Source organism: Bos mutus, chromosome 11 (assembly GCF_027580195.1).
Source record: "Bos mutus isolate GX-2022 chromosome 11, NWIPB_WYAK_1.1, whole genome shotgun sequence".
In the NCBI taxonomy this organism is placed as follows: Eukaryota; Metazoa; Chordata; class Mammalia; order Artiodactyla; family Bovidae; genus Bos; species Bos mutus.
The window spans coordinates 98,265,213-98,277,947 of NC_091627.1; positions in this window are offsets into that span (position 1 = coordinate 98,265,213).

The following is a 12,735-nucleotide window of genomic DNA, read 5'->3' on the forward strand; positions in this document are numbered from 1 at the left end:
CATAGCTGACGTAACAGCCTATTATGTTGCTCCAGGCTTGATGGAATTTTCTAGGATCTCGAAAACATGAATAATTCCTTGGTTCAGGAAGTATTAAAATCATGGAATTAAAATGATAGTTCTGCTTAAAATGTAGAAAACAATTGCAGATGGATCAGGTATGAAGCTATGTGACTAAAACTGTAGATTTTCTCCCTTTTTTTTCACTCAACATCATTATTACTGAATCTCCTGTAAATATGGAATGACTCCTAAGTTCTCTCAGCCCAGTGCCCTGTCGCACCTTGTGGGGACCAGTGTCAGCCAAGCTCCATTGGTAACCTGATGTGAATTTGAGAAAACTAATATCACTTTTCATCTCCTGGTGTCATCATTGTAAACTTTTTCTTCTATAGCTGGAGGGAATCAATTATTCTATAAGAGGGTTCAACTTGCAATAATCAATATATTAATTTATTTAGAAGTATCCTTACCTACAGAATACAGACTTCATCAAAATTTATTCCAGATAAGATTGCATTTATGATTTTAAGCTTATTTTATTTGTTTGATTATATTAACTTGGCTTGATACAACAAACACAATGAATGACAAACACTTGCAAATATTACTTGTTTGCATGGCTTCTAAATGCTTTACTGTCATTGTTTTAATAAGAATAATAACATTTAGAATTGATTAGTCAGAGGAAATACAGAAAACAGTATTTGTGAAGAGATAAAAGAAGACTCTAAAATTTGGACTTGACTCACAGTTTAGCTCAGTGCCTTTACTGATTCATGAATTTAATCAATGTGTTTTCAGAATGACCGTGTGCCAAGAATTGACAGCGTTGTGATGATGGTAAGAGTGAAACCCTAGGGAGATCGTTACTGTGTTGTGGCCGAGCCATGCACTGGTGGAGCCGGGGCACAGACAAACTAGCCCTGCTCAGGTCTTAAGACCTGGGTGTGGCTGCGGGTGGGATCAGTAAAGTCTTCAATTAACCTGGATCTGGATGAACACGCAGGGATCAAGCAAACAAGCTGCCAGGGATAAAGGGTCAGCCGTTGCAAGCAGAAAAATTCAAGCCCTGTCATTTAACTTGCTGTTATAGCTCAGAGAAGTTATTTCTCTGAGCCTGTTTCTTAAACATAAAATAACTATAATAATAGCACTTAGCTCCTAATATTTCTGGGAGGATTAAATGAGTTAACATATGTAAAGTGCTTGGAAGAGCATTTCAGGCATTGTAAGTGCAGTATAAGTGTTCAGTAATGCTATCATGCACAGGAGCCTTGTGTGCCAGTGAAGAACAGTGCACTTCAGTAGACAGGAATGAGGCCAGAAGAATTAGTGGGAAACGGATCCTGGGAGAACATACGAGGAACGTCAGGTTACAGAGTTGAGACATTTGAACCTTAGAGAGATGAGCTAGGCTGTAGTGACCAAGGTGTTGTTAGAACTGGAGGCAAGCAGTAAAGCAGAACAAAGGGTTCTGTAACAGGGTCCTCAGTGGTATGGAGACACCCATAACATCAAATGATATGGGAGATGGAGATGGTGGGATAAACCATAGAGACTTTGCTCTTAATTTTAAACATAAGCTACATATAAGTTTCCATGTCTCAGATCAAACTGCCATATCACTTTCTTTATTAGATATTAAATACTAAATATTATGTGTTCACTTTTTTTCGACATTGTAAATTATTCTTACGGGTTTTGCTTGGGAGAATTTGACACACAAAAGAATATAGGTGTCATATATGCAATGTAGGGACTGTAAGAATAAAGCAAACACTTCTGAAAAGCTCAATTGACTCTTATTATTACTATTGATGAACTCATAGCCTTCCCCAGCTAAATCCCACAGTCCTGTTTGCCCTCAGAAGGCAAAGATCCTAAATTTAATAATAATAACTGCTTCTGTTTATGGATTTACCATACCTGATGATATCCCTAAGTAATGCATTCTTTTCTTTCTGAACTTAAGATATGACATTCAATTTTTGCTTTTTTGTAATGAAGTATATTTTGTAACTTGTTAACTTTTTTCAACATCTAAGACTCATCTTTGCTATGGGGGGTGAGGGAGCGGTTCTAGTTTACTCATTCTCGCTGCTATATTGTATTTCCTTATGTAATTATAGAAAAATTTAGGCATTTATGTATCCAGTGAATGAGTGAGTTATTTTTGGTCTCACCGACAATGCTGTTATACCGTTTTCTTTCATGCTAAGCGATGAAGGTGTGGGAGTCAACTGATAATACCAATTTGTTTCCACAGAGGTTACCTTAGTTTTCACTCCCACTGGCAGCAGAGTTCCTGTTTTTTCCACACCTTAGGCTCAGATGGTAAAGGATCTGACTGCAATGCAGGAGAGTGTGTTCGATCCCTGGTTGGGAAGATCCCCTGGAGAAGGGGCTGGCAACCCACGCCAGTATTCTTGCCTGGAGAATTCCGTGGACAGAGGAGCCTGGCGGACTACAGTCTATTTGGTCACAAAGAGCTGGACATGATTGAGTGACTAACACTTTACCAACATTTGGCTTTGCTAGACTTTTTATTTTTTTTCCTTGACGATCTGGTGGATGTAAATGGTATCTCATTTATAACATAATGCACCTGATTAGTAAGGAGATCAAATATCTTTACATATGTTTATTGATTCTTCATGCTGCTTCTGTGAAATGCCTATCATTTTATTTGCTCACTTTTCTATAGATTTTTACATGGATTTATATATTCTGAGAGTTCTTTATATATTTCAAATATTGATTGCTTATACATATGGCTAGCATCCACTCTCAATTTTTTCCCTTTTCTTCTCATTTCCTTTGGTCTTTTAATGAATAAAAGTTCTTGATCTTAATATAATCATCAATCCTTCAAGTTAGTGTTTCTATTGTTTCTTGTGCCTTATGTGTGAACTTTCTCACACTGTATACCTAAAGATATTTCATACTTTCTTCTAGAAGTTGTCATGTTTTCCCCTTTAAAATAATTTTTAAGTCATATTTAACTGACATATATCTTCATTATTTTGTAGATCTAAGATGTACTAGAAGATTCCCAGGAGGCTCAGTGGTAAATAATCTGCCTGCCAATGCAAGAGACACAGAGACACAAGTTCAGTCCCTGGGTAAGGAAAATCCCTGAGGAGGAAATGGCAGCTCACCTTCAGGATTCTTGCTGGGAAAATCTCATGGGCAGATGAGCCTGGTGGGCTACAGTTTGTGAGCTTGCAAAGAGCTGGACATGACTGAGCATGCACACAAGTACATACATGCTATATACTATAACTGGAGTTTGGAACACCAAAATAAACTTTAATAAAACAAAATAAAATGATACAAAGGACAGTATGTCTCACTTAAAGAAGACTACTGAGGAAAATAAGTTAATACTAATCATATCTTGAGCTTATATGGTACTTTTTTATAAGACTTTTTTATATGGACTGATTTTTTAAAGTCTTTATTGAATTTGTTAAAATATTGTTTGTTTTATGTTTTAGTTTTTAGCCACGAGGCATGTGGACGCTTAGCTCCAGGACCAGGGATTGAACCCACACCCCCCACCTTGCAAGGCGAAGCCTTAACACTGGATCACCAGGGAAGTCCCTCTGGTACTTTATTAATTAAATGGTTCTTCACATAACCAGAGATCCACCATATGCCATTTCTAAATGCATATCACATTGTGCTAATCTCATTTATAACCCTCAATATTTTCTACTACTGTCCAAAACAGAATTTAAACGCCTACTCACTGGCACAATACCCGATAATGTAGCCCTTATACCTCTCCAGATATTGCTATATCCATTAGCCCTCTTGCCTATTTTCCAGACATACTGAATTGCTGGGAATCAGCGTGGCATGTCATCTCTTATCCTCTCTTTTACTATGAATGTGATAGTTCAGTTAGGAAGCTGCTGCAATTTTAGACAATGATATTATACAACTTCCTAATTTATAGGCAAGACGTTATGATGAGAAGATTATCTGAGAATTGTGATGAAAACAGATTCTATAGAACTTATAGTAGACATATTCAAATGAATGAGAGAGAGACTGGATAAAAGCTGGTTTCATCATTTTCATAGAGCAGACTTCCTGATATATTATGAAATGTTTGTTGAATGAATGAATAAAAAGTCAGTAATAATAAAAGCAGCTCTTTGATTTTGGCAGTTCAGTTCCTTGGCTATCAATATTGTTGAGTTTGCTTATCCCTATGGGTATTTTTTTTTCCACTGTTATTCCTTGTTAGCACTTCCTGGTAGCTCAGATGGCAAAGAATCTGCCTGCAATGCAAGAGACAGGTTCGATCCCTGGGTCAGGAAGATCCCTTGAAGATCGGAATGGCAACTCAGTCCAATATTCTTACTGGAGAATCCTATGGACAGAGGAGCCTGGCGCACTACAGTCCACGGGGTCACAAAGAGTTGGACACGACTGAGGGACTAACATGCACACATATATAATCTTCAAAAATTCAGTGTTTATAACAACAAAAAAACAGAATTTTTAACAGAATTTTCAGTAAGTTCATTCTATACTTATAACATATATGACCAAAACTAATAATTTTTTAAAGAAAGTTCTTGATTGTAGTCTTTATCATTCAAAGTATTTATTGGATCTTAATATGCAATTAAAATATATTTAAAACTACATTTTACTTAGTCACAGTCAACGAATGGTTTTAATGAAAGAAGAATATCAAGGCATAAGTACAGTTTTAGCTCATGACTTCAGTAAAGAGTCTAATTGTTGCAAACATTACCCAGTACTTACACTTCAGTGCAATTCTTTAGGTCAATCATGTACGTGGAAATTTGAACTAATAAAATGTATTCTTATTCCAAATTCCTATAAAATTTTTTTTACAGAAAATCTTCCAATTTCCTTCATGCAATTTTTTCTGTGCATGGGAAACTCCCTCTCAAATTATCTGTGCAGAAACTTATTCTAGTCTCACCACATTTGCAATGACATTTGCACCCCATGCTTCTTGTAACCAATGGTAGCCCCTGACCTTCTTGCACTTAGTAACTGACTGAGCTCGACTGGTAACTCATTCTTGAGGCTACAGACTTCTTTCTGATCAATACCTGCCCCAGGATCTGTGAGGTCAAATTCCCAATTTTTCTTGCTAAAAGCTGTGTGTGCATGCTAAGTCACTTCTTGCTAAGTCTGATTCTTTGCGACCCCATGGACTGTAGCCCATCAGGCTCCTCTGTCCATGGGATTTTGGAGTGGGTTGCCATGCCCTCCTCCAAGGGATCTTCCCACCCAGGGATCAAACCCGAGTCTCTTTGGTCTCTTGTACTGGCAGGTGGATTCTTTAGAGCTAGGGCAATCTGGGAAGCCCATTCAAGAACTTCTTCTAGGCAAAGTCACTGCTCTGGGCTTCTGGCCTCTTACTCACTTCCTTTATTTGGGAATCATTGGATCTCTGCCTTCAAGTCCCCGGCACGCAGGCCCTGCTGGGCAGCATTACCACCTTCGTCACAGTGTCCTTATTCCAGCAAAGATACCACCAGCATTCACCTCCATCCATACCACAGCCCCTGCTCAGATGCCCACTGAGAGCTGGTGTGGTCAGGGCCTCTGTGTAAACTCATCTTTTGCCTTTTTTCCAGCTCTCAATCCTTTCTGTACAGTCCAGCTGTTCCCCTAACTTTCCAACACATCTCCTAAGTGTAAGTGCAGAATGTTAGAAATTGCATGGGCTTTGGGGGTGTACTTCCTTCTGTGACCTCCTTAGCCTCAATTTTCTCAGGACTTTATGTGAGAATCAGCATCTTATCAAGAACAAACATGGGATTCCCTGGTGGCTCAGTGGTCAAGAATCCGCCTGTGAGGCAGAAGACGCAGGAGACACCTCAGGTTCCATCCCACGGTCAGGAAGACTCCCTGGAGGAGGGCATGGCAACCCACTCCAAAATCCCATGGACAGAGGAGCCTGGCGGGCTACAGTCCATGTGTTTGCAAAGAGTCAGACACGACTGAGTAACACTTTGACCACTTTTAGCAACTTATAGAATCAGTAACCTTAAATTCAGAACATATAGTGTAAATATACCCTCATTTTCTGCTGGTTTTTGCTTGTTAATATTAGGGAAGATGGGTTTGTTCTAGAAAGTGAGACCCAAAAGATTTTATTAACTCCACATGTATTAATTCATGAAAGATAGAATGTCTACACTGTTCTGAGAGCCTTAGTATTGAATCTTATCAGCAGCACTTGAGAGGAGCAGAATTATTATATCCATTTTTCTTTCTTTATTAATTTTTTAGAGTAAAAATCGTGTTATTTTCTGCTGTACAGCAAATCCAGAGTATTGAGTAGAGTTCCCTGAGCTGTACAGTACGCCCTAATTAGTTACCTATTTTATGTATGATGGTGTGTGCTCAGTCGCTTCTGTCGTGTCCCACTTTGTGCCACCCTATGAACTGTAACCTTCCAGGTTCTTCTATCCATGGGATTCTCCAGGGTAAGAATACTGGAGTGGGTTGACATGACCTCCTCCAGGGGATCTTCCTGAACGAGGGGTCGAACCCATGGCGTCTCCTACATCTTCTTCATCACAGGTGGATTCTTTACCACTGAACCACTTGGGAAGCCCCATATATAATGGTGTGTATATGCTAATCTCAATCTCCAATTTATCCCTCCCTTCTTCTGCATAACCCCACAATCATGCTTGTTTTCTACATCTGTGACTGTATTCTGTTTTGTAAATCAGTCCATTTGTATCTTTATTTTTCAGATTCCACAGATAAGCCATATCATAGGATATCTGTCTCTCTCTGCCTGACTTACTTCACTTAGTATGACAATTTCTAGGGCCATCTGTGTTGCTGCAAATGGCGTTATTTAGTTTACTCATTTTCCAATTGGGGTGATATACACTTAGAGATGGAGAAGGCAATGGCACCCCGCTCTGGTACTCTTGCCTGGAAAATCCCATGGATGTAGGAAGGCTGCAGTCCATGGGGTCGCTGAGGGTCAGATACGACTGAGCGTCTTCACTTTCACTTTTCACTTTCATGCATTGGAGAAGGGAATGGCAACCCACTCCAGTGTTCTTGCCTGGAGAATCCCAGGGATGGGGGAGCCTGGTAGGCTGCCGTCTATGGGGTCACACAGAGTTGGACACGACTGAAGTGACTTAGCAGCACACTTAGAGAAATTTTGCAGCTTGTCTGAGTTCATGTTCCCTGTAAGTGGTGGAGCTGGAATTTCAATTCCAACAGCCCGATTCCAAAGTTGAGATCAGTACTAATATGCTGCACTGGCTCCAGGTTAAAGACAGAATCTTTGTCCTTAGGCAGTCTTGACCATAAAGACAAAATTATCAGTTGGGTCTGACCTGTGATGTGGGAGGTGGTGGAGAGATTTGAGTGCATAGAGTCAGAGTAGACAGCAAGGGTACTTAGGTTGAGACTGGGAAAGTGATGAGAAGTAACTCAACCAGGAAAACACACATTTGAGGATAGCACTGAAGGAGGGGACAAAGAGAGAAAATATGGGTCATTCCGAAGATATTTTCTTCAACTATGTGGAATGTACATATTTTCCCCCCATAGACTGAGAGTGCCAAGAATGAAGGTTATAAACTGAGGGGGAAAAGTTTTGTTGGAACAAAAATAGGACATATTTTTTCTTTCTTCCAAAATAACTTCTACTAATTTCCTATTCTTTTTTTTTTTTTTTTTTTTTTAAAATCTAACGTTCTGACACTTTCTAAACTATTAATGTCAGGTCTAGAAATGCGATGCACTCCATCATTTTCCTCCCACTGCAGGCTGGAAGCAAAGGGTAATGTTTATAGAAAGTGATAAAATCCTGCAAATGAGGATTCAGCTTCAAATTACCATCTTGCCCTTAACTATCATGCTGCTTCTGTTATTCTAAAGCAGGTAAATGTTGGCTGCAGATGCAAGCTCAAAGTCATCACTTCAAACCACACTGTTAGTGCATGGATTTCATTTGCAAGAAGTTGTCGTGTCCCTTCATGCTTGGAAACCTAGAACATGCTCTGCATTCACTCTGCGGCAGTTGCCTTTACATTTTAACAGCACGCCATACACCGAGGAGGTGCATCCTGGGCACACGCTTACACATATGAATAAATAATGTTAAAGCTAATAAGATCTCAGAGAGAAAATGATGATTGTCTTTAATCACTAACCTTAAGCAGCAGCGAACCATATTATCAAACACCTTCATTTCTCATAAAACTATCTATCACACACAATATAGACCTGATGAAAAAGAAGGTGGAAGTAATCAGGACAGAATGCCAATTACCTCATTACTTGTCATAGCACAATGTAACTGGAAATTGCTTCTTTCAGGTTCTGTTTGCTCAGGCAATTACAATAAACTCTCTGCTTGACATGTTGTTTGCACAGATGTAGTGCATTAATAAACATGAGGGCTAATCTGAATTATTGAACCAGCCACAATAATTCCAACAAAGGATTTATAATAAGTCCAAGAAAGCTGAGGTATCACTGGAATTCCCTGTAAGCAACACTGACATACTTCATCACATGTAAAATCCTCAAATTTAATGTACGGTACTGAAATAAGTCCCATAGGTATTTTGTATTTTCTGGGGCTCTAAGTCCTAAGCAACTGCCATTATGAAGGCGCCTCCAGACTGCCCAGGTAAGTGGCAACATCCCAGACTTAGAGGAATTACTTTATTTGTTGTGTAGTGTGCACATCTTAGGCCCCTTTAACCTAATTTTTCTAAAATCTGATTTGATTTAAAAGAAACATGTGTTCCAGTATGAAATGTCTCAGAGCACCATGGAAAATGTACGATGGTCCAAGGGATGGGATGAGGGACAGTGGGCCGTCTCTCATGCTCCCGGTGCTAGAAGAGCATCTTGCAAAGGGAGGAAGCCTCCTTGAGAACAAGTTATCAATCGTGGCCAAAATGCTGAATCATCTTTTAGCACAGAGCTCAAGTAAAGATGGCTTTAGCTAAATTTTGTTTGTTTGTTTGTTTCATGAAAGTGAAAATTGCTCAGTCATAAACGACCCTTCGCAACCCATGGACAACACAACCCTTGGAATTCTCCAGGCCAGAATATTGGAGTGGGGAGCCGTTCTCTTCTCCAGGGATCGAACCCAGGTCTCCTTCATTGCAGGCAGATTCTTTACCTGCTGAGCCACTAGGGAAGCCCCCACCCACCCCTTTTTTTCATACAAATTTCTTATTCAGTGAAATTTTGTTAAGGTCAAAAATATATTCACTTGAAAAAATGCGCCTCATCAATTTCTACCATACAGAGGCTGGATTCTAAAAATAACTTTGCTTTTAGCCAGGTGAGTAATAAATAGAATGAGAATTAGAAATGTCTTCAGAAGAGAATCTTCTGAGCATAATGATTTCACTTGGTTAGTAATGCTCTGCACTGTGACTGAGAGCAGGTTCCTAGACTTTGCAGGTTAGGGCAGGACAGAGCTGGAAAGCTTCCTCCAGATATTCTTCTTGGAGTTGTAGAAGGGACACGATCCTGTCTGCAAATAACCACAGTAATTCTCAATTCCTAAGCAAAATCATACCCACAAAGGAGAGTCCCATCGTATTTCTTCATTTCCCCCTACATTAAGCGAGACTTCCAACTTTTTTGTTTCTCAATTTCTCTTGTGTTCAGTCTCTTTAGGAAATGGCACCCCACTCCAATATTCCTGTCTGGGGAATCCCGTGGACAGAGGAGCCTGGTGGGCTAAAGTCCTTTAAGTCACAGAGTCAGATATGACTTACAGACTATGCAATGCAATCAGTCTCTTGGGATACCATATCACTGATTGCATTCTAATATTGACATAGAAGGCTGATTGTAAACCTAAATTATAGTACCAGCAAATAGTCACTAAATTTCAATGTATCTATTTAAAAAAAGGAAACAAGCCTGCCATCCCAGACTCATTTTTCTAGTGAAGAACAAAGTATTTTGAGTGTCGTTCCAACTCTAAACACTGCTCAGATACAAGATATAATAGCCAATACTATTTGAGATTATCAATTAATCTCAGAAAATTATTCGGGAATAGTTTTTGTATCTTTTCCTTGAAATTTATTTTTTTTTAACTTGAAATTTTTTGAAATTTCTCAAACCTGGGAATTACAAAGTAAAAGAAGTGTGCGGTTCTTTTCCTTAAAGTTGGCTTTTTAAGCTTTGTTCAATAGTTAAATGTAAATTCAACTTTTGCATGTAGGGCTTCTCTTAATTCGAGCCCAAAGATTCATATAAAAAGTAAGAAACTCACTTTATTTTCCTCAGTACCAAGTTCACTTCTCTCTGTCTCCTCACACTCACCCTCTCTGCAACTTGACTCACTCTACCCCACCCCCATTTTCAGAAAATGCTGCTTGGCTGGAACAAAAAGTACCCTTTACATGGCTTAAAAAGAAAATGTGAATCAAGATATCTCAAAGACTAATGGGATATATTAAAGCAATTCAATTATTTTAATCACTTTCATATATCATGAAATTATGTAGAACAATTTCATTCAAGTGTTATGATCACTGTTGAGACTACAATTGTGAATTGTCACACCAGCAAATACTGAGGAACATGAGTGCTGATGAAGTTCTATTGCAGAGCATGCAAGTGAGGACCAGAATGACACCAGGAGGGAAATTTCCATCACAATCAACTTATTCATTCTGTAATAACCTCCTTAGGAATCAAGCTTCAGGATTATAATGTTCTATGATTAGTTTCAGTCCAAAGTTAATGTTGTTCTTTGACTTAGTGTTTGCTTTACTCAAGTTATAACACTCTCACATAGAGCGAGAATACTTTTAATTATAAAATAATTATAGAAATAAATTGAATAAAATAAATGAACAATAGGTTAAAGGAAGATGAATTAGACCATTTACATACTACACAGAATAAGTCTTATTTCAAAGACAAGATACATATGAAGGTTAAAAGTAAGGAAGGTCAGGTTCTATAAAACAAAAATTACTTTTTAGTTAATTTTAACCATATAATTCCCAGTTCCATTAAGAAGAATTTCCTGTGTTACTTTTAACTTATTGAAAGGAATGGCTACACAGTTACATACACTTATATGTACATACATGGTGGGGGTGGTGGAGGTCCTCTGATTATTTATCAATGATTATATTTTGCTCATTAATATTCAAAAGCAAAAGTATAAACTATACCATTTTTAAACATAATAATATCAACAGCACAACTTAAATTAGAGAAAATCAAAGCTCAGAAAAGACTGTTTTTACCCCACTATTAACTAATGCAATGTATAATTTAAGCATATATATAATTAGAGTGTGTTGATAAGATTATAAATAACAAAATTCCATATAATATGTACAATTTTGAAGATGAGAGCATATTCTCTCTTTATATGTGATATCAGAAATAGTATCTATCCATATCTGGATTAAAATTATATAATCATATTAATCTATATGTAAATATTTTAATTTTGTACTGTATAAAAATATAAGCCTGAATTAATAGTAATAAATATATAGCTGAGTAATTTGTAAAAATAAGCTATGACTTAAACCCATGAGAAGTTATACACAAGTAGCAAAATAAAAAATACAGCACTTTCTCATCCATGCTAGTTTAATTTTAATCCCAATGATAATAATGGAATATGAGTGGATTCATTCATTTCCCACAAAATAAATCAAATATTGATTTGGTCTGGATCATTTACTTTGTACCTAATCATTATGAAAACCTTAGGATTTTTGTATGTGAATTTTCAGAGACACCAATGTTAGCAAATTCATATTATCATACACATGAATGCATGCAATATAATAGTTATATATATTTTATGAAAAATATTTTGTATACTCACAGATTAACACATGTGCTCTTATAACATGTTAGTCAACTAAATAATATTTCTTCCTGCCCTTTAAGTTCTAGCTTAAGATAATTAAGAAAAAATAAGTATTAATTTTATAGCAGGTGTTTTGAGCTGAAAGAATATTTTGGAAATCAAATTTTATTATCTTAGGTCAATTATCTCTTAGAACAGTCAAAACTTGAAAACTTAGTCCAAAAAAAAGTATGGTGATCAAAACTGGTGAAACATTATAAAACTAGAGGGTGTGCAGTGAGCTGGTCCCAGGAATTAATCATACATAAGAATTTAAGTGCGTCTTGTGGATTATACCCAGGATATCACCACAGCCTTCGTGTTATTTTTATTCCCACTAATTTTTAATATTTTTCCTTTCTGTAAACTAATGAACTATCCAAATGAAATGTAAAATTGACATTTTGTTAGCCTAATTCCTTCCTCCACCCTTTCCACTCTGGATTCAATTAACCCCAACATATAAACTTAGGTAACTCACAAAATCACAGTGGAGCACTGTATAAAAAGGCATGGAAGAGGAGATATAAATTATGTTCCTAAAATCGAAAGAATCTCTCAGTTAAATTCCGAAGTCACTGATGTTTGAGAAAATTACATACTTTAGCGAGTTACAAACTCTTTGCTTAAATTCTTTTCATAATACTGTTTTGAAATGGTACTTTATATCACTATCTGATATCATTGGAAGCTATGAGATAAATAAAAACTACAGAGAGTAATTTATAAAAGGTTTTTTTGTTTTCTAAGATACTATTTTAAGTGTATTTTTCTTCTCAGGAAAAGGGGAACTTCAGATTTCTAAATTAACAATCATTAGAAAAGCTACTAAGGAGGGTACC